Source organism: Chiloscyllium punctatum, chromosome 16, assembly GCF_047496795.1.
Source record: "Chiloscyllium punctatum isolate Juve2018m chromosome 16, sChiPun1.3, whole genome shotgun sequence".
Classification (NCBI taxonomy): domain Eukaryota; kingdom Metazoa; phylum Chordata; class Chondrichthyes; order Orectolobiformes; family Hemiscylliidae; genus Chiloscyllium; species Chiloscyllium punctatum.
In genome coordinates, this window is record NC_092754.1 from 41,232,815 (window position 1) to 41,257,535 (window position 24,721).

General features: G+C 43.4%; 1 protein-coding gene across 1 annotated transcript in view; it reads right to left on the reverse strand.

Moving 5' to 3' along the window:
• The window catches only part of LOC140487171 (proproteinase E-like), a 147,519-nt gene that overhangs the window by 118,903 nt on the left and 3,895 nt on the right, over positions 1 to 24,721 (reverse strand). The window lies entirely within an intron of this gene.

Sequence of the window (24,721 nt, forward strand, 5' to 3'; positions counted from 1 at the left end):
CCAGTGTCTCCACTCTTTGTTGTACAGTAGGATCTCCCCTTCTCCTAACTTCTATCCCTCACAGATGAAATTCTGTCCGGAATCTTGTCTTATGCCACAACATCCGCTAATTCTGCTGTCCTTCTCATTTCCTGAACTTGCTATTCCTCCACGTGAATGCCTAAATCTCTGGAAGTGAGTTTTTAAACTCCTGCAGCAGAATACTCTCTCTTAGAGCCTTAAAAGTCTTACCTATCTTACCCATCTGTCAAAATGACTATGTTTTATTCTTTCAAACTCAACGTAAGTCTGACTTGGTTCTTTCTTTATGTTTCTGAACCGCTGTCTTCTACCAATTCATTAGCACTTAAAATATCCTGTTTGACTTCTTCGTATTCTCTGACCTCTCAACTGACCGCGCGGCAAATACCTCACTAGCACTACCTACCAGTTTAGTCTGAACTAGCATTACCCATAACTCCTCGGACCACCTCATCTGCCTAGCCAAGTTTTCAATGAAATAAAGAAAGCTTCGATAATTTTCTCATCAAAATGTGGTAGGGTTTTGACATGTTTGTATATATCACTACCTTCTAGATTAGATTAGATTACATTACAGTGTGGAAACATGCCCTTCGGCCCAACAAGTCCACACCGACCCGCCAAAGCGCAACCCACCCATACCCCTACAGGCAATTTAGCACGGCCAATTCACCTGACCTACACATCTTTGGACTGTGGGAGGAAACCCACGCAGACATGGGGAGAATGTGCAAACTACACACAATCAGTCGCCTGAGGTGGGAATTGAACCCGGGTCTCTGGCACTGTGAGGCAGCAGTGCTAATCACCATGCCGCCCATGCTCTTTTAATCTCCATCCTGTAAACTTGACTTTGCTGACTAAGTAAAAACAATGACTGCAGATGCTGAAAATCAAATACTGGATTAGTGGTGCTGGAAGAGCACAGCAGTTCAGGCAGCATCCAACGAGCAGCGAAATCAATGTTTCGGGCAAAAGCCCTTCATCAGGAATATAGGAATACGCTGCTCGTTGGATGCTGCCTGAACTGCTGTGCTCTTCCAGCACCACTAATCCAGTATTTGCTGACTAAGTCACCACTTCTCCAGTTCAAATGCTCTATCATTTTGCTCAGCTAAGAATCTTCTCTCTCTTTGTTCCGCCCGTCTCTCTTCTCTCTCTCTCTCTTTGTTAATCTTCTAACTCCATTTTTTTCAATTGTAATTTATGTTTTTCTAACACTACTGCACTTGTCTGTTTCTCTGACACCTCTAAGTGTTTGAGTAATTCCATTACAATTTCAGCTTTACTTTTGTCCTTAGTTAAATCCAATGCTAACCTCTTTGCTAATTCTAAGAGTATGATCTTTTCTTTTCTTTCTAAACTTTCTTGGCAAATTTGGGAATCATCTTCAAACTCCAGAACCGCTTCAGCAATTTTAAGAGCCATTTCTCTCACTTTCAATTTAACCAACTACAAGTAACAGAAATTAAACAAATTGTCTTGCCTACGTTTTATTTAAAGATCTAGAACATTAACCAGCAAGTGTTTAAATCTGCTGGGCTTTTTGTGTACCCCAAATCTATTCAGATTTGTCCAAATATCAAACTGGATCTGCCTAAACCTGTCCAAAACACAAATCCAAGAGCCCTCAAACTGTTCGACTCCCAGCGATGAGCACCCAAACTGTTACGACACGGGGCAAACCCCCTAAACCCAACACACAGAAACGTTCACCTTCTCCTGGAATATGTTAAATTTTCAGAGGCAAATAGCCATCCCAGATGTCACTGTTTAAAGCAAAATTAACAATTTTTTTTCTTAAGTCCTATAGAGAACATTAAACCACAACCATTTACAACTCCTTTCTCTTAAACCGATCGCTTACCTCCCACTCTACAATACTGGTCTAATAAAACAAAGCCAGAGAGGTGAATTCTTTATGGAGAAACAGGTGTTAGTTACTGCCCTGCAGAGTGAGGAATCAAATCCAGATGTTGTGGATTATGATGTGCTTCAATATACATTAAAAAATAAAGAAGTCCTTGAGGAGTGGGATAGCTTTGTTGATTCTCCTTTGTAGATTTTCCTCTGTATTTTCTTTGGTCGCCTTTTCTTCGGTTTTCTGCTGCACAACTTTTCTTATGGACAGGTACCTTTCAGAGAGGTATTCGGCTAGCAGTCTGTACTTGTGGTGCTCTTTGTAGTTCTCCCCCTAACTGTTCAACATGTCCGGTTTTATACCCCGAAACATTGGATCATTTCATTGGTTTGATGTTATCCCAAACAGTAAAATTCAAATTCGATTGGGCTTTGGTTTCTGGGGCATAATTTAAACTGATCCGCTGAATTTTGTAACATGGCAACACAGCATCAGCAATTTGTGTCAACCAAATATTACATTTTTAAGTTGTTCAGCATATTCTGTGCTTTCAGTCCTTGCCAGCTTCCTCTCTCTCTTAAAGGTACAGTACACACCTACACCTTCTTAACAACCTAATACCCTCATGTTAACAGATCATTTTAAAGAATTCCAGGTTTGGGATCCAGACTTGCATGCAGAGCCAAAAATAATGAGTCTATCTTGAGCCATACATTTTCTGTGCACCAAGTTTCATTGAAATCTGTTCATTTGTTATTAGTATACATTATTGACTTGTAAAGAATTGACAGATGAAAAGATTACCTCAGTGGCAGAGATTATTAGGATGGGCAGTAAGTGCCAGCCATCCTATCAATATCCATTTCCAAAGAAAAACATAAATATATATTTAATATACATACAGATATTGAATAGATTCAAGGATAGTTTCTTCCCCACTGTCATCAAACCTTTGAACCCATCTCTTAAATGTTAATTCTTATCTCTCTCTCTGAACCTCCTGTGTGGCTGTAACACTCTATTCTGCCTACTGTTCTGCTACCTTGTGCACTCTGTATGATACGATCTGCCTGTACTGCATGCAAAACAACACTTTTCACAGTATCTCAGTATATGTGACAACAATGAATCAATCAAGTACTATTGAGACTTAGCAAAAGTAAAAGGTATATTATATGTCAATAGGCTGTTGACCCATTTGAATGTTCGAGGTGCCTCACACAACATACATATGAACATGGAGCTGGAGTTGGCTATTCAGCCCTCTGGTCTGCTCCACAATTCAATAACTTCAAATCTAATCTAATGTACTCTCATATCTACATTTCTGACTACCCTTAAAAACCTTGCATCCCTTTCCTGAACAAGAATCTATTCCTGCTGACCTTCAAAATTGTTCAAGTTCTCTGTTTCCCCAATCATTCCAGGAAGAGAGTTCCAAAGACTTTCAGTCTTCAGGGAAAGATTTCTTATCACAATTTTAAATTGGCTATCCCTGATTTCGTAAGTAGCGACCCCCGGTTCTAGATTTTTCCATAAATGGGAACATCCTCTCCTCATCTGTCCTGTCAAGACTCCACAGGATCTTATATTTCAGCCAAGCCACTTCTCGCTCTTTCAGACGCCAGCGGATACAAACCTAATGTGTCCATCCTTCCTTCAGAAGAAAAGTCAGCCATTCCAGACATTTGTCTGGTAAACCTTCTCTGAACTGCTTCCAATGCTCCATATCCTTCCTTAGATAAGGTCATTCATATCCTTCCTTAAGTACAGTTACCAATATTGTAAACAGTGCTCCAGATGCAGTCTCACCAGTGCCTTGTGTAAAGGAAGCATAACCTCCCTCCTGTTATATTCAATAATAACATTTCTTAAAAGTTTCATGTTTAATCTAGAAGTGTGCGACCATATCATCACTGGTGGCACTTCAATGAAGCTGACAGAGGCTGCTGCATGTCACTGGCACATCCTCTGGCAGCTCATTCCATACACATACCATCGTCTGCGTGAAAAGGTTGCCCCTTAGGTGTCTTTTATATCTTTCCCCTCTCACCCTAAACCTATGCCTTCTAGTTCTGGACTCCCCGACCCCAGGGGAAAAAATTTGTCTACTTATCCTATCCATGTCCCTCATGATTTTGTAAACCTCTATAAGGTCACCCCCTCAGTCTCTGACGCTCCAGGGAAAACAGCCCCAGCCTGTTAAACCTCTCCCTATAGCTCAAATCCTCAACCCTGGCAACATCCTTGTAAATCTTTTCTGAACCCTTTCAAGTTTCACAACATCTTTCTGATAGGAAGGAGACCAGAATTGCATGCAATATTCCAACAGTGGCCTAACCAATATCCTGTACAGCCGCAACATGACCTCCCAACTCCTGTACTCAATACTCTGATCAATAAAAGAAAGCATACCAAATGCCTTCTTCACTATCCTATCTCTCTGTGACTCCACTTTCAAGGAGCTGTGAACCTGCACTCCAAGGTCTCTTTGTTCAGCAACACTCCCCAGGACCTTACCATTAAGTGTACAAGTCCTGCGAAGATTTACTTTCCCAAAATGCAGCACTTCGCATTTACCTAAATTAAGTTCCTTCTGCCACTCCTCATCCCATTGACCCACCTGATCAAGATCCTGTTGTAATCTGAGGTAACCTTCTTCGCTGCCCATTACACCTCCAATTTTGGTGTCATCTGCAAACATACTAACTACACCTATTATTTATAATGGACCTAGTAGTGGACCCAGCACCGATCCTTGTGGCACTCCACTGGTCACAGGCCTCCAGTCTGAAAAACAACCCTCCACCACCACCCTCTGTCTTTTACTGTGAGCCAGTTCTGTATCCAAATGGCTACTTCTGGGTGGAACACCACGACCTGGAATTTTCCCTCCAAGCCACTCACCACTTTGACTTGGAAATACATCACCAATCCTTCAGTGTCACTGGGTCAAAACCTGGAATTCCCTTCGTCATGACATTATTATCTACCTATAGAACATGGGCTACAGCGGTTCAAGAAGGCAGCTCACCACCATTTTCTCAAGGGCGACTAGTGATGAGCAATAAATGCTGCCAATGCCCACATCCCATGAGTGAATTTTAAAACCTAATGTGAATTTGGTCCAAATAGCAGTCAGTCAGGTAGGCAATTTGGTCATCTTGGTGGTTTAACTGGAATTATACACATTTTGGGATGTCTTGTGAAATAGTGGGGCACAATTTATCCAAGTCTTTTCCCAGTTAAGTTATGGCAAAACTCTAACTTACAATGTGACGAACACACAGCCATCATAAGTGCACAATCTCCTGATGTCATGACTAAAATGGCAATGTATTGCAAAAGCAGTTATGGCCATGAGTTAATCCCTTTTCTAAACAATATTGACTGCAGAAAATTCCTAGAATTGTAATTGTAACTCTGGTTTAGAAAACTGATGCCCTCGTTGAGTGACGTTTCACCTCTGCCACAATTTATAATCGAATCTTAATTGCTTTTAACTGACCTGACGTGGAGGTGCTGGAGTAGGACTGGGGTGGACAAAGTTAAAGATCACACAGCACCAGATTATCGACAACAGCTTTATTTGGAAGTACTAGCCTTTGGTGAGTTGCTCTATCATCCGACAGCTACTGGGGCAGGATCATAGGACACAGACTTTAGAATAAAAGATCAAAGTGTCTTACTTAATAGGTGATACTTTGATCTTTTACTATAAAGTTTGTGTCCTATGATCCTGCCCCACGAGCTACCTGATGAAGGAGTAGCACTCTGAAAGCTAGTGCCTCCAAATAAACCTGTTGGACTATAACCTGGTGTTGTGTGATCTTTAACTTTAACTGACCTGATATAGGGCATCTCCAAACCCTGAGATTACCTCTGGCACACCAATGCTCACCTTGGTGTCTTGCTCGACACCCACATGCATGCACCACACTCGCACACCATCAGGGTAAATTAAAGCATAGCTCAGGAGGTTGAAAATTTGGATTTTGGATTGATCTCAATGATTATATCTGTTTCATCAATTTTTACACATGTTTGCCTGTACTTGCCTAGATTCTAGGTATAAATTATATAAGTGAACAAATAAGTCATTGTGTACTGAATGGGTAGTTTTGCCACCACTGTCTGTGATAGTATTTCAGCAAAATAGAATATCATAATCCCAATGGACTTTCCAAAATCAAAACAGTGTGGATACTGGAAATCTGAAATAAGAACAAAATAAAGCTGGTAAACTCTCTGCAGGTCAGACAGGAGTTTAAAGTGTTTTTTTGCTGTTTCATCAGGTTATTTAATTTGCCTTGGCCTTTACCCTGTCACAGACCTTCCTTGTTCTTCCTGCTCTCTCTGCTCCCCTCAGTCCACAGGTTTACAAATTCTTGAATCCATTTTGCTTTGCTTCTGATGAGAGGCCATCGACCTAAAACATTAACTCTTTCTCTCTCTATGGGCACACGCTTGAATTTTTCCAGTAGATTTTCCAGGCCAGTTCATAGAAACTTGAAGATTTCTGTGTCTCAGCAACCATGTGGTTGTGTCTTTGTTATTGCAAAGTATCCGAAAATTCTTCTCAGATAAATGAATGGAGGGTTTGAGTTATAAGGAGAGGGTGGATAGGCTGGGAATTCTTTCACTGCAGCTGAAGAGGATGAGGAGAGGTTTATCTTGAGGGGAATAGATAAGGTTAAAGGCCAGGGCTTTTTCCTTGGAGTGGAGGATTTCAAGATTGGGGCATATTTTTAAGGTGAGCAGTGAAAGATTTAAAAATGACATGAGGGGCAATTTTTTTTTCCCCAGAGTGGTACATGTGTGTAATAAATTGCCAGAAGAAGTGGCGGATGCGTGTACAGTTACGGTGTTTTTTTAACATTTGGATAAGTTCATGAATAAGAAATGTTTGGAGGCATATGGACCAACTGCAGGCAGGTGGGACTAGTTTAGCTTGGGATTAAGGAATGGTTGGACAAGAGGGTCTGTTTCTGTGCTGTATGACTCTATGACTCTATAATTAGATCAAGTTTGATACCGAACCAAAGATGGGGAGGATATTATGACTGAAAGCTTGGTTGGGAGTAAATTATAAACTGCATTTTACAGGATAAAGAGATGAACAGCCATGTGACAAGACTAGATCATCTGTTTTTAAATGTTATTAAGGGATAAATTTGTTTTTGATGGGACAGATGGACCCTCAGTTTGTTTGAAGAACAATACCTCCAGCCGTTCAGCACTCCCTCACTATTGCTTTGGAGAGTGGTCCTATCTTATTGACCGTGGAGAGAGGGTATGAACCCACAACCTTCTGATCCAGACCCGAGTGTGCCACCCACTGAGCCCACAGTTAATGTCAGCGGCAGCCCCTTCAAGAGCAAGGGCAATGGAGGTCTAAGAGTACACAGCTTGTCTCTTGACCAGCAATAGGGATGTTCCAGATGATGAGGAAAACCAGCCTGGAAACAAAAATGTCCCAACAATTAGTTTATTTCAAAATACTACTTATTTGCTTTTCTGCCCATCTACACCATGATCCTGGCTTTGTACCTATGTTTGCAAATTGTATCGCAATGCTAATGTGTAGAGATTACATGAAAGGGAATAGGGCAGCTTGAGAGTTGGAAATTCTGACAGAAACATTTCCTGAGTCACTTCACAATTTGAAAATAGGTAAATCCATAGGGTCAGGAGAAAGGTTGGAGGTGGTTGTTTCTGTTACAGGATCCTGTGGTTGTCACTTTGAGTGCGAGTTTTCCTCTATTCCTATAAGGGGCGCGGGGAGGGGGGGGGGGGTGGGGGGAGGGAGGGGTGAAAGTTGTTTATGTCTGGTTCCATGGGCACTGGCACATTTCTTTGTTCCTTCAAACGTGGGCCTGGAACTTGGTGTATTGAAAGGTTGTTCAATCATGGGGCATCTCACGGCCAAACAAGGTCCTCTCCTCTCCAGTGAGGTCACCGTCAAAGCTGCAACCTGCAGCAGGAATCTTGCCCCATTTATGCTCATTGCCATTTCCTACTCGAACACATTGAGGTCCCTCACAGTGTCTTCACTCCCAATTCGTTCACCTCTGATCGGGGATGTAGTCTGGAGGCTGATCTCGATTGCTGTATTCACTCAGGGGATTTCAGCATCCTGGATTGATCGTGAAAGACACCAGGGTACTTGCCTGATGGAATGTCACCATTCAATTCTGATCTGTTGAACAGAATTCAAGGGTTCCTCCCCAAAATTGATGGGCTCCTTCCTTGCACAATGTTTGGATGCTGAGATTATCAGCAGAAGCGGGATAGCAACTTGATCTCTGATCTGCACAGTGGAGCTAATGTGACCTTCCTGGCAGTTGAGAACAGACAGCCTAAAAGGGAATTGGCCCAAATGGCCCTCTGTAGAGCCAAAAGTAGCAAGAATGTTTCCTGAGTCCCAGATAGGAAGTCTCCTCTCCCTCCTCAATTCCAGAAGCTGGTGGAGTTGACCTGGAAACTGATTCTGTTGTTGATCACATCAGTGGACAGGCTCAGGATTGTGCAATTTTCCGTTATTTCTGTTGAATTCCTGCTCAGTTCATATAATTTAAATGAGATTCAGAAGTTAATATAATATGGTCCCTGTTTCCAGAACAGTGTCTGACTTTCAAGTTCACTTGGTCACCTACCTACTAAAAATTTACCAAGTTAAAATAGGAATAGCTTAGTAGACCATGGACGAGTGCAAAATTACTTGATAGGTTTTGTTGGTAATATATCCTGGTGCACAATGAACACTCCTTGCATTCATGCAACAGATTTAATGTAGTAAAACACCCCAAGGCTCATCACAAAATATGATACAGAGCAACACAAGATGATTTTTTTTAGGTCAAGTAGCTTTTGTTAAAGATGTATGTCTTGAGGAATGTCTTAAAGCAAGTTAAAGAAGCAAAAAGTTATGGGGAGAGCATTTCAATGCTCATATAGAAGACAAGCCTGCCAACAATGGAGATATTAACACTGGGGATGGTCAAAGGGTCTATTGAAAGGATGCAGGTATCTCAGAGTTTTGAGGCTGAAAGAGATGATAGAGGTAGGGAAGAAGAGGCATTTGAAGGTGGTTTAATGTGGAGGGGCTGCTTGACCAGGAGCCTTGCTGTGAAGTAAGACATGAACAGCAGGATTCTGGTGACCTCAGAAGAAGGTAGAATTTGAAAGACCAGTCAAAAGAATGCCAGAATAGAGCATCTAGGGATAATGAACAGGTGAACAAGGAACTCGGCATCTGATGATCTGAGGCTGAGGCAAAGTTGGGTAATCTTACAGAGATGGAAATATACAGCAGTGGCATGTTTATATGGTCAGAAGCACACCTCTGAGTCAATTGTGATGGCAAGGTTGTGAACAGACTGGCTGAATCTTAGACTCTTGCCTCAAATGCATTTGATAATCAAACATTTGCGCAGAGTGGATTACTGTCTGATAATTATGCACCCTAATAGCTTCGAAATCGACGTTTCGGGCAAAAGCCCTTCATCAGGAATAAAGGGAGTGAGCCTGAAGCGTGGAGAGATAAGCTAGAGGAGGGTGGGGGTGGGGAGAAAGCAAGGTCTTTGCAGAAGGCGGAAAGGGGTGGGGTCTGTTTGGAGGTGGTGGAAATGTCGGCGGGTGATTTGGTTTATGCGAAGGTTTGTAAGGTGGAAGGTGAGCACAAGGGGCGTTCTGTCCTTGTTACGGTTGGAGGGGTGGGGTCTGAGGGCGGAGGTGCGGGATGTGGACGAGATGCGTTGGAGGGCATCTTTAACCATGTGGGAAGGGAATTTGCAGTCTCTAAATAAGGAGGTCATCTGGTGTGTTCTGTGGTGGAACTGGTCCTCCTGGGAACAGATCCGGCCCCCAAACAACCCACCCTCCAATCCTGGCACTTTCCCCTGCCACCGCAGGAACTGTAAAACCTGCGCCCACATCTCCTCCCTCATCTCTATCCAAGGCCCTAAAGGAGCCTTCCATATCCATCAAAGTTTTACTTGCACATCTACTAATATCATTTATTGTATCCGTTGCTCCCGATGCGGTCTCCTCTACATTGGGGAGACTGGGCGCCTCCTATCAGAGCGCTTTAGGGAACATCTCTGGGACACCCGCACCAATCAACTAAACCGCCTCGTGGCCCAACATTTCAACTCCCCCTCCCACTCTGCCGAGGACATGGAGGTCGTGGGCCTCCTTCACCGCCGCTCACTCACCATCAGACGCCTGGAGGAAGAACGCCTCATCTTCCACCTCGGAACACTTCAACCCCAGGGCATCAATGTGGACTTCAACAGTTTCCTTATTTCCCCTTCCCCCACCTCACCCTAGCTCTAAACTTCCAGCTCAGTAACTGTCCCCTTGACTTGCCCGGACTTATCCTACCTGCCTATCTTCTTTTCCACCTATCCACTCCACCCTCCTCCCTGACCTATCACCTTCATCCCCTCCCCCACTCACCCATTGTACTCTATGCTGCTTTCTCCCCACCCCCACCCTCCTCTAGCTTATCTCTCCACGCTTCAGGCTCACTGCCTTTATTCCTGATGAAGGGCTTTTGCCCGAAACGTCGATTTCGAAGCTATTTGGATGCTGCCTGAACTGCTGTGCTCTTCCAGTGCCACTAATCCAGAATCTGGTTTCCAGCATCTGCAGTCATTGTTTTTACCTAATTATGCACCCTGTCTGTTCATGATTAATCATATCTCTGCTTCTTGATTCCCAGTGAAGTAGAAACAAATGATATGTTACAAAAGAAACCATCATGATGGTTTTGTTTCTGTTTGCTGCAGATTATGGTTTGTATCGGCCACGAGATTTTCCACTGCCCTCAAACTGTAGGCTATTTGTAATCACTAGAATTTATGACAAGCAAGGCGACTCAGATGGGTTCTGCATCAGCAAAGGTTAAATTAACTTTGTGCTTATCTCCCGAATCACTGGCATGATTCAAACTCATCTGGTTGTTCTAAATAATCGAATGTTTTCCACACAAGCTCTAATACTTCAAGTAGGAGTTTTTTCCATCACTGCCCCTTAGTTGCAGGAGTTTGAATATTTTGCCAGTATAATTTCACCCATAACTATGTTGCTCATTAACTACTGCAAATCAAGTCTTAACAGAAGAACAACTTGCACTAACACAACATCTTCAATGTTACAAAAGTCCCACAGTACTTCAAAGAGATTTAATATAAGGAATGGCCATATGCCAAAGAAGGGTGTGACCAGACGCTAAGTCAATGTTCCCATTATTACTCAGATTGCTCATTAATATTATTACACTTCTGATTTTATCGTAGTCAGAGGGATGGCTGCTTTGGTTTGTCAAAGTGGCTTTTGACAGGGAAAATTTTCTTTCTCTTCACTTAAACTCTGATTCCTCCTCTCTCAAGGGATGTCATAGAGATATACAGCACAGAAACAGACCCTTCGGACCACTCATCCATCCCAACCAGATGTCATAGAGTTGTACAGAATGGAAACAGACCCTTCTCATCCATGCCGACCAGATATCCCAACCCAATCTAGTCAGCACTCGGACCATGTCTCTCCAAACCCTTCCTATTCATATACCCATCCAGATGCCTTTTAAATGTTGCAATTATATCAGCCTCCATCACTTCCTCTGGCAGCTCATTCCACACACGCACCACTGTCTGCGTGAAAAAATTGCCACTTAGGTCTCTTTTATACCTTTCCCCTCTCACTCTAAATATATGCCCTCTAGTTCTGGATTCCCCCACCTCAAGGAAAAGACTTTGTCTATTTATCCTATCCATGCCCCTCATGATTTATAAACCTCAATAAGGTCACCTCTCAGCCTCTGACACTCCAGGGAAAACAGCCCTAGCCTATTCAACCTCTCCCTAGAGCTCAAATCCTCCAACCCTGGCAACATCCTTTTCTGACCCCTTTCAAGTTTCACATTTTTCCGAGCTTACCATTAAGTGCATAAGTCCTGCTAAGATTTGCCTTCTCAAAATGCAGTTTCTCACATTTATCTAAATTAAACTCCATCTGCCACTCCTCAGCCCATTGGCCTATCTGATCAAGATCCCATGGTATTCCGAGATAACCTTGTTCGCTGTCTAATACACCTCAAATTTTGGTGTCATCTGAAAATTTACTAACTGTACCTCTCATACTCACATCCACATCATTTATATAAATGATGATGTCCTAAACAAATCTCGTCCCATTTGTCAGCACTTATCCTGTATCCATCTAAACCCATCCTATTCATATATCCATCCAGATGTCTTTTAAATGTTGTAATTGTACCAGCCTCCACCACTTCCTCTGGCAGTTCATTCCATACATGCACCACCCACTGCAGGAAAATGATGCCCCTCAGGTCCATTTTAAATGTTCCCCTCTCACTTTAAAACTATGCCTTCTAGTTTTGGATGTCCCCAAAATGGGGAAAAGACATATCCATGCCTGTCATGATTTTATAAGCCTCTATAAGGTCACACCTCAGCCTCCGACACTCCAGAGAAAATAGCCACAGTCTATTCAGCTTCTCCCTATAGCTCAAACTCCCCAACCCTGGCAACACCCTCACAAAACTTTTCTGAACCTTTTCAAGCTTCACAACATCCCTCCTATAAGCAGGGAGACCAGAATTGCACAAAGTGTTCCAAAAGTGACCTCACCAAATGTCCTACAATATGACCTCTCAACTCCAATACTCAATGCACTGACCAGTAAAGGAAAGCACACTAAATGCCTTCATGACTATCCTGTCTACCTGAGACTCTACTTTCAAGGAGCTATGAACTTGTACACCAAGTTCTCTTTGTACAGAAACAGTCCCCAGGACTTTACCATTAATTGTATAAGTCCCACCCTGATTTGCCTTTCCAAAATGCAGCACCTCAGGTTTATCTAAACTGAACTCCACCTGGAACTCCTTGGCCCATTGGCCCATCTGGCAGCCCATTGGCTGTCCACCACACCTCCAATTTTAGTAACATAGAACATAGAACATTAAAGCACAGTACAGGCCCTTCAGCCCTCACTGTTGTGCTGACCTTTTATCCTACTCTAAGATCAAACTATTCTACATATTCTTCATCTTACTATCATCCATGTGCATATCCAACAGTCGCTTAAATGTCCTTAATCTTTCTGAGTCTACTACCACTGCCGACAGCGCATTCCACACACCACCACTCTCAGTGTAAAGAACCCACCTCTGACATCTCCCCTAAACCTTCCTCCAATCACCTCAAAATTATGTCCCCTTTTGATATCTATTTCTGGCTATCCACTCTATCTATGCCTCTCATTATCTTGTACACCTTGATTAAGTCACCTCTCAGCCTTCTTTGCTCCAACGAGAAAAGCCCTAGCTTCCTCAACCTTTCTGCCTAAGACATGCCCTCCAGTCCAGGCAGCAATCTGGTAGATATCGTCTGCACCCTCACTAAAGCTTCCACATCCTTCCTCTAATGAGGCGACCAGATCTGAACACAAGAGTCCAAGTGTGGTCTAACCAGGGCTCTATAGAGCTGCAGCATAACTTGGCGGCTCTTAAACTGAATCCTCCTGTTCATGAAAGCCAACACATCATACGCCTTCTTAACAACCCTATCAGCTCGGGTGGCAACTTGAGAGATCTATGGACATTGTCCCCAAGATCCCTCTGTTCCTTCACACTGCCAAGAATCTGCCTTTAACCCTGTAATCTGCATTCAAATTTGACATTCCAAAATGAATCCCTTCACACTTTTCCAGGTTGAAAACCATCTGCCACTTATCAGCCCAGATCTGCATCCTGTCAATATCCCAGGACATATCCCAGCCCTCCACACTATCCACGACTCCACCAACATTTGTGTCATCAGCAAACTTACTAAATCTTCCATTTTTTCATCCAACTTATTTATAAAAAGCACAACTAGTAGAGCTCCCAGAACAGATCCTTCTGGAATGCACTGGTCAGCAAGCTCCAGGCTGAATGCTTTCCATCTACTACCACCCTCTGTCTTCTACGGACCAGCCAATTCTGTATCCAAACCATCAAATTTCTTGTATCCCATGCCTCCTTACTTTCTGAATGGGCCTACCATGGGAAATCTTATCAATGCCTTGCCAAAATCCATGTACACCACATGCACTGCTCTACCTTCTTCAATGCGTTTTGTCACATCCTCAAAGTATTCCATCAGGCTTGCGGGGATTGACCTGCCCCTCACAAAGCCATGCTGACTATTTCTAATCAAACTATGATTTTCCAAGTAATCATAAATCCTGTCTCTCAGAATCTTCTCCAATAATTTGCCCACAACAAAAATAAGACTAACTGGTCTGTAATTCCTGGGGTTATCGCTATTCCCTTTCTTGAACAAGGGAATGACATTTGCCACCCTCCAATCATCTGGCACTACTGTAATGGAGAGGGAGGATGCAAAGATCATTATCAAAGGTGCAGCAATCTCTTCTCTCACTTCCTATGGCAACCTTGGGTATCAGCCATCTGGCCCAGCGGATTTAACTATCTTTATGTTTTTCAAATTTTTCAGCATATTCCCCCTTCTTAACATCAACCTGTTCGAGCATATCAGCCTGATTTACAAACGGCAAGGTCCCTCTCAGAGGTGAATACTGAAGCAAAGTACTCATTAAGGGCCTCCTCTGACTCCAGGTGTAAGTTCCCTCCACTATCCCTGATCGGCCCTACCCTCACTCTGGCCATCCTTTTGTTTCTCACATAGATATAGAATACCTTAGTGTTTTCCTTAATCATACCCACAAAAACATTTTCATGCCCCTTCTAGATCTCCTAGGTCTATTCTTCAGTCCCTTACTGGCTACCTGGTAATCCCTTAGAGCCCTGTCTGATCTTTGCCTCCTCAACCTTAAGTAAGCTTTCTTCTTTCTTTTGACAAGATGTTCTACATCCCTTTTCACTCAAGGTTCCTTCACCATCCCATCTCTTCCTTGCCTCAGTGGGACAAATCTATCTGGCAAGATCATCAAGTACTCCCTAAACAACCTCCACAATTCTGTCGTGCATTTCCCCAAGAATATCTGTTCCCAATTTAGGTGCCCCAGTTCCTGCCTAATAGCATTGTACTTTCCCTTCCACCAATTAAATACTTTCCCATGTCATCTGCTCCTAACCCTCTCCATGGCTATAGCAAAGTTCAAGGAGTTGTTATCACTATCACCAAAATGCCCTCCCACCAAGATATCTGACATCTGGCCTGGTTCGATGTCAAGCACCAAATCCAATATGGCCTCCCCTCTAGTCAGCCTATCTAGATGTCAAGTCAGGAATTCATCCTGGACAAACCTGACAACTTCTCCATCCAAACTATTTGAACTAAGGAGGTTTGAATCAATATCAAATCAATATCATCTGCAAACTTACTAACCATACCTACAAAGTTCACATCCAAATCATTTAAATAAATGACAAAAAGCAGTGGACCCAGCACTGATCCTTGTGGCACACCACTAGTCACAGGTCTCCTGTCTAAAAAGCAACCTTCCTCCACCACCACCCTCTGTCTTCCACCTTCGAGCCAGCTATGTATCCAAATAGTTAGTTCACACTCTATTCCACGTGATCTAAGCTTGCTAACCAGTCTACCATGAGAAAACCTTGCAAACATCTTACTGAAGTCCATATAGATCATGTCTACCACTTTGTCCTCATCAGTCCTCTTCATTTCCTCTCAAAAAGTTGGTGAGACACACTTTCTCACAGGGTCAGCTTTACACCTCTTCCCACCCTACCTCTTGCAAAAATGTCATCCCGTCTTCCCAATTCTTCCGCTTCCGCCGTATCTGCTCCCAGGAGGACCAGTTCCACCACAGAACACACCAGATGGCCTCCTTCTTTAGAGACCGCAATTTCCCTTCCCACGTGGTTAAAGATGCCTTCCAATGCATCTCGTCCACATCCCGCACTTCCGCCCTCAGACCCCACCCGTCCAACCGTAACAAGGACAGAATGCCCCCTGGTGCTCACCTTCCACCCTACCAACCTTCGCATAAACCAAATCATCCGCCGACATTTCCTCCACCTCCAAACAGACCTTACCACCAGGAATATATTTCCCTCCACACCCCTTTCCACCTTCCACAAAGACCGTTTCCTCTGTGACTGCCTGGTCAGGTCCACGCCCCCCTACAACCCACCTCTCATCCTGGCACTTTCCACTGCCACCGCAGGAACTCTAAAACCTGCGCCCACATCTCCTCCCTCACCTCTATCTCAGGCCCTAAAGGAGCCTTCCACATCCATCAAAGTTTTACTTGCACATCCACTAATATCATTTATTGTATCCGTTGCTCCCGATGCGGTCTCCTCTACATTGGGGAGACTGGGCACCTCCTAGCAGAGTGTTTTAGGGAACACTTCTGGGATACCTGCACCAGTCAACCACACCACTCCATGGCCCAACATTTCAACTCCCCCTCCCACTCTGCCGAGGACATGGAGGTCCTGGTCCTCCTTCACTGCCGCTCCCTCACCACCTGACGCCTGGAGGAAGAACGCCTCATCTTCCGCCTCGGGACACTCCAACCACAGGGCATCAATGTGGACTTCAACAGTTTCCTCATTTCCCCTTCCCCCACCTCACCCTAGTTCCGAACTTCCAGCTCAGCACTGTCCCCATGACTTGTCCGGACTTGTCCTACCTGCCTATCTCCTTTTCCACCTATCCACTCCACCCTCTCCTCCCTGACCTATCACCTTCATCCCTTCCCCCACTCACCCATTGTACTCTATGCTACTTTCTCCCCACCCCCACCCTCCTCTCGCTTATCTCTCCACGCTTCAGGCTCACTGCCTTTATTCCTGATGAAGGGCTTTTGCCGAAATGTCAATTTCGAAGCTCCTTGGATGCTGCTTGAACTGCTGTGCTCTTCCAGCACCACTAATCCAGAACACTTTCTCACAGACAAAGCCATGTTGACTATCTTTAATCAGTCCTTGCCTTTCCAAATACATATAAATCCTGTCCCTCAGGATTCCCTCCAACAACTTGCCCACCACTGATGTCAGGCTCACCAGTCTGTAGTTCCCTGGCTTTTCCTTACCACCTTTCTTAAATAGTAGCACCATAATTGCCAACCTCCAGTTTTCCAGCACCTCATCTGTGGCTATCGTAATACAAATATCTCAGCGAGGGGCCCAGCAATCACTTCTTTAGCTTCCCACAGAGGTTGAGATACACCTGATCAGGTCCTGGGGATTTATCCAACTTCTTGCATTTTAAGATGTCCAGCATCTCTTGTTCTGCAATAGGAACATTTTTCAAGATGTCGCTATTTATTTCCCTACATTCTCTATCTTCCATATCCTTCTCCACAGTAAACACTGATGCAAAATACTCGTTTAGTATCTGCCTCACCTTCTGCACTTCCACACATAGGTGACCTTGCTGATCTTCAAGGGACCCTATTCTCTCTTAATATTTTTCTAGAATCACTTTAGATTCTCCTTAACCTTATTTGCTGAAGCTATCTCTTGTTCCCTTTTCACCCTCCTGATTCCCTCTTAAGGAGATTCCTGCTGCCCTTATATTCTTCTAAAGGATTCATTCAATCTCTGCTGACTACACCTGACAGATGCTTCCTTCTTATTCTGAAACAAAACCTCAATTTGTCTAGTTACCCAGCATTCTCTACACCTACTGGCCTTATCCTTCACACTAACAGAAACATATTATTTCTGGACTCTTGTTATGTCATTCTTTAAGGCTACCAAATTCCATCCATGTCTTTACCTGCGAACATCAGCCCCTAATCAACTTTTGAAAGTTTTTGTCTAACACCAATTGGCCTTCTTCCAATTTAGAACTTTAACTTTTAGATTCGCTCTATCCTTTTCCATCATTATTTTAAAATTAATAGAATTACAGTCACTGGTCCCAAAGTGCTCCCTCACTGAAATGTTAGTCACTTGCCCTGCCTTATTTCCTAAAAGTAGGTCAAGTTATGCACCTTAGGTAAAAACAATGACTGCAGATGCTGAAAACCAAATACTGGATTAGTGGTGCTGGAAGAGCACAGCAGTTCAGGCAGCATCCAACGAGCAGCGAAATCGACGTTTCGGGCAAAAGCCCTTCATCAGGAATGGCTTTATTCCTGATGAAGGGCTTTTGCCCGAAACGTCAATTTCGCTGCTCGTTGGATGCTGCCTGAACTGCTGTGCTCTTCCAGCACCACTAATCCAGTAACAAGTTTTGCACCTTCTCTAGTCAGTACATCCATATACTGAATCAGAACATTTTCTTGTAGGCATTTAACAAATTCTTTTCCATCCAAGCTCTTAACATGGCAGCCCCAGTCTATGTTTGGAAAGTTAAAATCACCTACCATAACCACTCTATAATTCTCACAATAAACTGAGATGTCCTTACAAATTTGTTTCTCAATTTCCTTCTGACATGGGGTGGGGGTTTGGAATTTATTGTTCAATCCAAATAAGATGATTATCCCTTTCTTATTCCTCAGTTACACCAAAATAACTTCTCTGGATGTATTCCCAAATACAGCCATAATGTTGTCCCTGATCAGAAACTCCATTTCCCTTCCTCTCTTGCTCCCTTTCTATCCTTCCTGTAGCATCTATCCCCTGGAACATTAAGCTATCAATCCGTTCCATCTCTGAGCCACATCTCTGTAATTACTATGATATCCCAGTCCCATGTTCCCAACCATGCTCTGAGTTCATCTGTCCTACCTGTCAGGTCTGTTGCAGTGAAATAGATACAGTTTAATTTATCAGTCCTACCTCATTTTCTGCTTTGTTTTTGCCTGCCTTGACTATTTGAATCACTCCTTTTCCCAACCGCACCAGTCTCAGACTGATCTGTTTCCTCACAATCTCCCTGGGTCATATCCACCCCCTTACTAGTTTAGCTCCTTCTGAGCAGCTGTAGCAAATCTCCTTGCCAGTATATTAATCCCCTTTCAATTCAGATGCAATCCATCCTTCCTGTACAGATCACTTCTACCCCAGAAGAGATTCCAATGATGTAAAAATGTGAACCCTTCTCCCCTGCACCAGTTCCTTAACTATGCATTTATCTGCTCTATCCTCCTATTCCTATTCTCACTAGCTTGTGGCACTTGAAGTAACCCAGATATTACCATGCTCAAGGACGTACTTTCTAAATTTCTGCCTAAATTCATATATTCTCTCCTCAGAATCTTGTCCTTTTTCTCTTCTTATGTCATTCGTTCCAATGTGTACAAACACCTCCTGCTGGTCCCTCTCCCCCTTGAGAATATTCTGCACCCTCTCTGAGACATCCTCAATTCTGGCACCAGGGAGGCAACAAACCATTCTGATTTTTCGTTGCTGGCCGCAGAAATGTCAGTCTGTACCGCTGACTAGAAAGTCCCCTGCTTGGAACCTGTCGTACCCTTGTTACATTCGAGCCAGATTTGGTACCAGGAACTGTTTCCAAAACAGCATATTTGTTTGAGATGGGGATAGCCACAGGAGACTCCTGCCCTACCTGCCTCCCTCTCCTACCTTTCCTGGAGGTCACCTATTTACCTGACTGTATCTTTAGTTTATCTGTCAACCTGCAACGGCCGTCCATCCCATGCCCTAGCTCCTGTAAGTTCCTCATTGCCTCTAATTGCTGCTCCAACTGATCCATGTGACCTGTTGGGATTCACAACCAAATAGATTTCCTGTCGACGTAATCATCAGTAACATGAAAACTCTCCCTAGTCTCCCACATCCCACAGGAAGAGTACACCACTCTACTAAAGGGCATCTTTGCACCTTAACAATCTGCAGACCCAGAAAAATAGCCCAGTCTTACTGCTCCAAAAATGCTGCTCCAGGGTAACATAGTCCCTATGTTTCATATTTTTAAAGTTTAATCAAGAGAACATCTTAATAAAAATATATAATCCAAAAAAAATCCACTCTATTCACTTTTTTTGATTTTTTAAAAAAACGGTCAAGTTACACTTTAAAACAAGCTCCTTAGTTGCTCCCCAGTGGTGAGCTCTCCCACATAGGTCTCTCCAAGGTCAGCTGTGAATGTTGCTGTTTGTTTATTTTTCTTAGAATGAACTTTGAAGTCCAGAGATACTTGAAACCAAACAGCAAAGGTAGTCAGCTGTTCAGCTTACCGCTGGGTCAGACAGCTGTGCAGGTTTACTGCTCTGCTTCAATCACTACCCATATAGTCACTGCCTTTAAATCTCTTCCTCATTTTTAAAGTGCTATTAGAGTCATAGAGCCATAGAGATGTACAGCATGGAAACAAATCCTTCGGTCCAACTTGTCTATGTTAATCAGATATCCTAACCTAATCTAGTCCCATTTGCCAGCACTTGGCCCATATCCCTCTAAACCCTTTCTATTCATATACCCATCCAGATGCCTTTTAAATGCTGTAAATGTACCAAACTCCACCACCTCCTCTGGCCACTCATTCCGTACACACACCACCCTCTGCGCGAAAAAGTTGCCCCTTAGGTCCCTTTTATATCTTTCCCCTCTCACCCTAAACCTATGCCCTCTCATCTTAGACTCCACATTCCAGGGAAAATACCTTGTCCATTTATCTTATTCATGCCTCTGATGATTTTATAAACCTCTATAAAGTCATCCTCAGCCTCCAATGCTCTGGAGAAATCAGTCTCAGCCTATTCAGCCTCTCCCTATAACTCAAATCCTCCAACCCTGACAACATCCTTGTAAATCTTTTCTGATTCCTTCCAAGTTTCACATTACTGTTTTGATCTTTTTTCTCCACAGTTCCAAAACAACGCAACAGCTTATAAAACAATATTTACTGCTCCTAGAATTTGAGAAAATCAGCTCCAACACTGAAAATACCTCAAAAAAGAAGCAGCTCTTTTTTACAGCCACAATGCTTTCTTGTTCCCCATCTTGTATTACCCAGAATCCTCATTGATGGCCTATTATCAGGAATGATTAAGGGCTTATAGCTGAAATGTCAACTCTCCTGCTCCTTGGATGCTGCCTGGCCTGCTGTGCTTTTCCAGTACCATGCTTTGCGACTATTAACCCAGAGACCCAGGTAATGTTCAGGAGAACTGGGTTCGAATCCTGTCATGGTAGTTGGTGGAATTTGAATTCTCTGAAAATCTGGAATTAAGAGTTGAATGATGATGATGAATTCTTTCTCTGTTGTTGGAAAAATCTATCTGGTTCACTAATGTCCTTTAGCCAAACAAACTGCCATCCTTACCTGGTCTGGCGTACATGTGACTCTAGTTATAGGAAGGATATTATTAAGCGAGAGGGAGTTCGGAAGAGATTTACCAGGATGTTGGTTGGTATGGAAGAAATGAGTTATAAAGAAAAGCTGGATAGGCTGGGACTTTTTTCACTGGAGTGTAGGAGGTTGAGAAGCAACCTTTTCAAAGTTCATAAAATAATGAGAGGTTATAGATAGTGTTAATGATAGTTGTCTTTTCCAGAGGATGGTGGATTTCAAGACTAGGGGACACATGTTTAAGGTGAGAGGAGAAAGGTTTAAAAAGACATGAGGGGCAATTTTTTACACAGAGGGTAGTTTGTATGTGAATTGAACTTCCTGAGGAAGTGGTGGATGTCTGTGCAACTACAACTTTAAAAAGACATTTGGATAGGTACATGAATAGAAAGGTTTGGAGTGATATGGGCCAGGAGCAGGCAGGTGGGACTAGTTTAGTTTAGGATTGTGTTCAGCTTGGAGTGGTTGGAGTGGTTTTTAATTCTATGATTCTATGATTCTCTGTGTCTTTATGAGTTTCCACTGGGTGTTCTGGTTTCCTCTCACAGTCCAAAGCTCATAGAATCCTTATAGTGTAGAAAGAGACATTCAGCCCATCAAGTCTGCAATGACCCCCTGAAAAGCATTCCACCCAGCCCCACCCATCTGCCTTACTCCTTTAACCCTGTATTTCCTATGCCTAATCCATCTAACTTGCACATCTTTGTGCTATGGGAGAAAACTGAAGCACACAGAGGAAACCAATACAGACATAGTGAGAATGTGCAAACTGCATTCAAACGATCACCCAAGGTCAGGTCCCTGGTGTTTTGAACCTGCAGTGCTAACCACTGAGCCACTGTGCTGCCCTGTATGTGCAGCTTAGGTGGATTGGCCATGCTAAATTGCCTCATAGTGTGCAGGCCAGGTGGGTAGCCATGGTCAATATGGCTTATGGTGTAGGGGGTTGGGTCTGGGTGGGATGCTCTTCAGAGGGTCTGTGCAGACTCAATGGGCCAAATGGCCTCTTTCTGCATCATAGGGATTCTACGATAATTATTCATAAACCCTGAGCATCAGCCATGGCTCAGTTAGTCACACCTTTGCCTCTCAGAGTGGATTCAAGTTCCTGAGCACAGAAGTCTGACCTTCAGTGTAGGACTGAAGGAGTGCTGTATGGTCAGATGTATTGTCATTTGGTTGAAATGTGATACCAAGGTGTTGTTTGCTCTTTCAGGGGATAAAAAAGATCCCATGCCACTATTTATAAAGAAGATGAGGAGAGTTATTCCCTCTCTGTTGGCCAATATTTATCCCTCAATTAATATCCCAAAAACAGATGATACACTGGATGTAAATTTGCTCACTGAGCTGGAAGGTTCATTTGCAGATGTTTCATCACCATACTAGGTAACATTATTAGTGAGTGTCTGGTGAAGCACTGGTGTTAGTGACCTGCTTTCTATTTATGTATTTATGTAAATAAATAAATGAATGAATAAAGAAAAAAAAAGCTGACCTTTACGGTGAGGGGATTTGAGTACAGGAATAAAGATGTCTTGCTGCAGTTGTTTGGAGCCTGGGCGAGACCTCACCTAGAATACTTCCTTAACTAAGGAAGAACATTCCTGTCATACAGGGTGTGAATTGAAGGTTCATCACATTGATACTTGGGATGAAAGATTGTCTAATGAGGAGAGATTGTGGAGACTGGGTCTGTATTCTCTAAAAGTTTTGAATAATGCAAGGTGATTTCATTGAAATGTGCAGAATCCTTACAGGGCACAATAGTTTGGATGTAGAAGAAGGAAGAAAAATACACTGGCATTGGAGGCAGTCCAGAGTAGGCTCACGAGGTTGTTTCTGGCGAAGAGTTGAGTAGGTTGGGTACGTGCTAATTGTAATTTAGACAGCTGAGAGGAGATCGTATAGAAATATATAAGATATTGTGTCCAAAATATGCAAGGGCTGAACAGGGTAGATGCAGCAAAGCTGTGTCCCTTTTGGGGAGAGTCTAGGACCATAGGGAATAATCAGACTAAGGGGTCATCCATTTAAAACTGAGATGAGGATATTTTTCTTAGCGTAGTGAATCTGTGCAGTAATCTTTACAGCTAAGGACAGTCAAGCTTGCGTCATCAGGTATATTCTTGGCTGTATTTTCTTTTTAGTCAGTAAGAGACTCAAGGGTTACAGGGGAAAAGGCAGGAAAGTGGAATGAGGATTGTCAGATCAGCCAGGATCTCATTGGATGGCAGAACAGACTCGATGAACGACTTCTGCTTCTATGTCCCATGGTTGTGGAAGTTCAACCATTCAGCAGGTTCCAGAGAGACATTGATACGTGTACAGACAAATGGTTTAATTTATTATTATCGCATGTACTGAGAATGCATTCTTGATGAAAGGCTTATGCCCGAAACATCGATTCTCTTGCTCCTCGGATGCTGCCTGATCTGCTGTGCTTTTCCAACACCACACTCTCGACTCTGATCTCCAGCATCTGCGGTTCTCAATTTCTCCTACAAAAGTCAGGATATCATGTTGTGGCTTTATAAGGCTTTGGTTAAGCATTGCTTAGAGTATTGCATTCAATTCTGATTGCATCATTACGGGAAGGACATGGAGGCTGTGGACAAGGTGCAGAAGAGGCTCACCAGGATATTGCTTGGATTACAGGGCATTGGCTATAAGGAGAGGCTTGAAAAACTTGGTTTTCTTTCTCTGGAGAGGCAGAGACTTGGCAGAAGTCCAGAAATTATGAGATGCTTGGTTGGGTTGACAGTCAAACTCTTTTTCCCAGAGTTGAAATGTGTAACATTGGGTGCATGTATTTTGGGTAAAAGGGAGCAAATTCAAAAGAGATGTGGAGGGGGCGAAAGTTTTTATACACAGAGTGTGGTTGGAGGAAGTGAGGACTGCAGATGCTGGAGAGTCAGAATCAAAAAGTATGGTGCTGGAAAAGCACAGCAGGTTAGGCAGCATCCGAGGAGCAGGAGAATTGTGTTTCGGGCATAAGCATTCCAAGTAGGAGCCTGAATATAATGCCGGGAGTACTGGTGGAGGCAGATACGGTAGGAGTTAAAGGGATTTTTAGATAAGTGTATGAATATGCAAGGAATGGAGGGATTTTTTTTTTAGATTACTTACAGTGTGGAAACAGGCCCTTCGGCCCAACAAGTCCACACCGCCCCGCCGAAGCGAAACCCACCCATACCCCTACACCTAACACTATGGGCAATTTAGCATGGCCAATTCACCTGACCTGCACATCTTTGGACTATGGGAGGAAACCGGAGCACCCAGAGGAAACCCACGCAGACACGGGGAGAATGTGCAAACTCCACACAGTCAGTCGCCTGAGGCGGGAATTGAACCCAGGTCTCTGGCGCTGTGAGGCAGCAGTGCTAACCACTGTGCCACCATGCCGCCCCAATGGCCAAAGGGATTAGATTAATTTGACATCATGTTCAGCACAACATTGTTCTGCACTGTATTGCTCTGTGTTATACAGTGAAAAGTATTGTTTTGTATGCTAACCAGAGAAATCAAATCTTATGTTAGTACACCAGGGTAATAGAACAGAATGTAGAATATAGTGTTACAGCTACAGAGATGGAGCGGC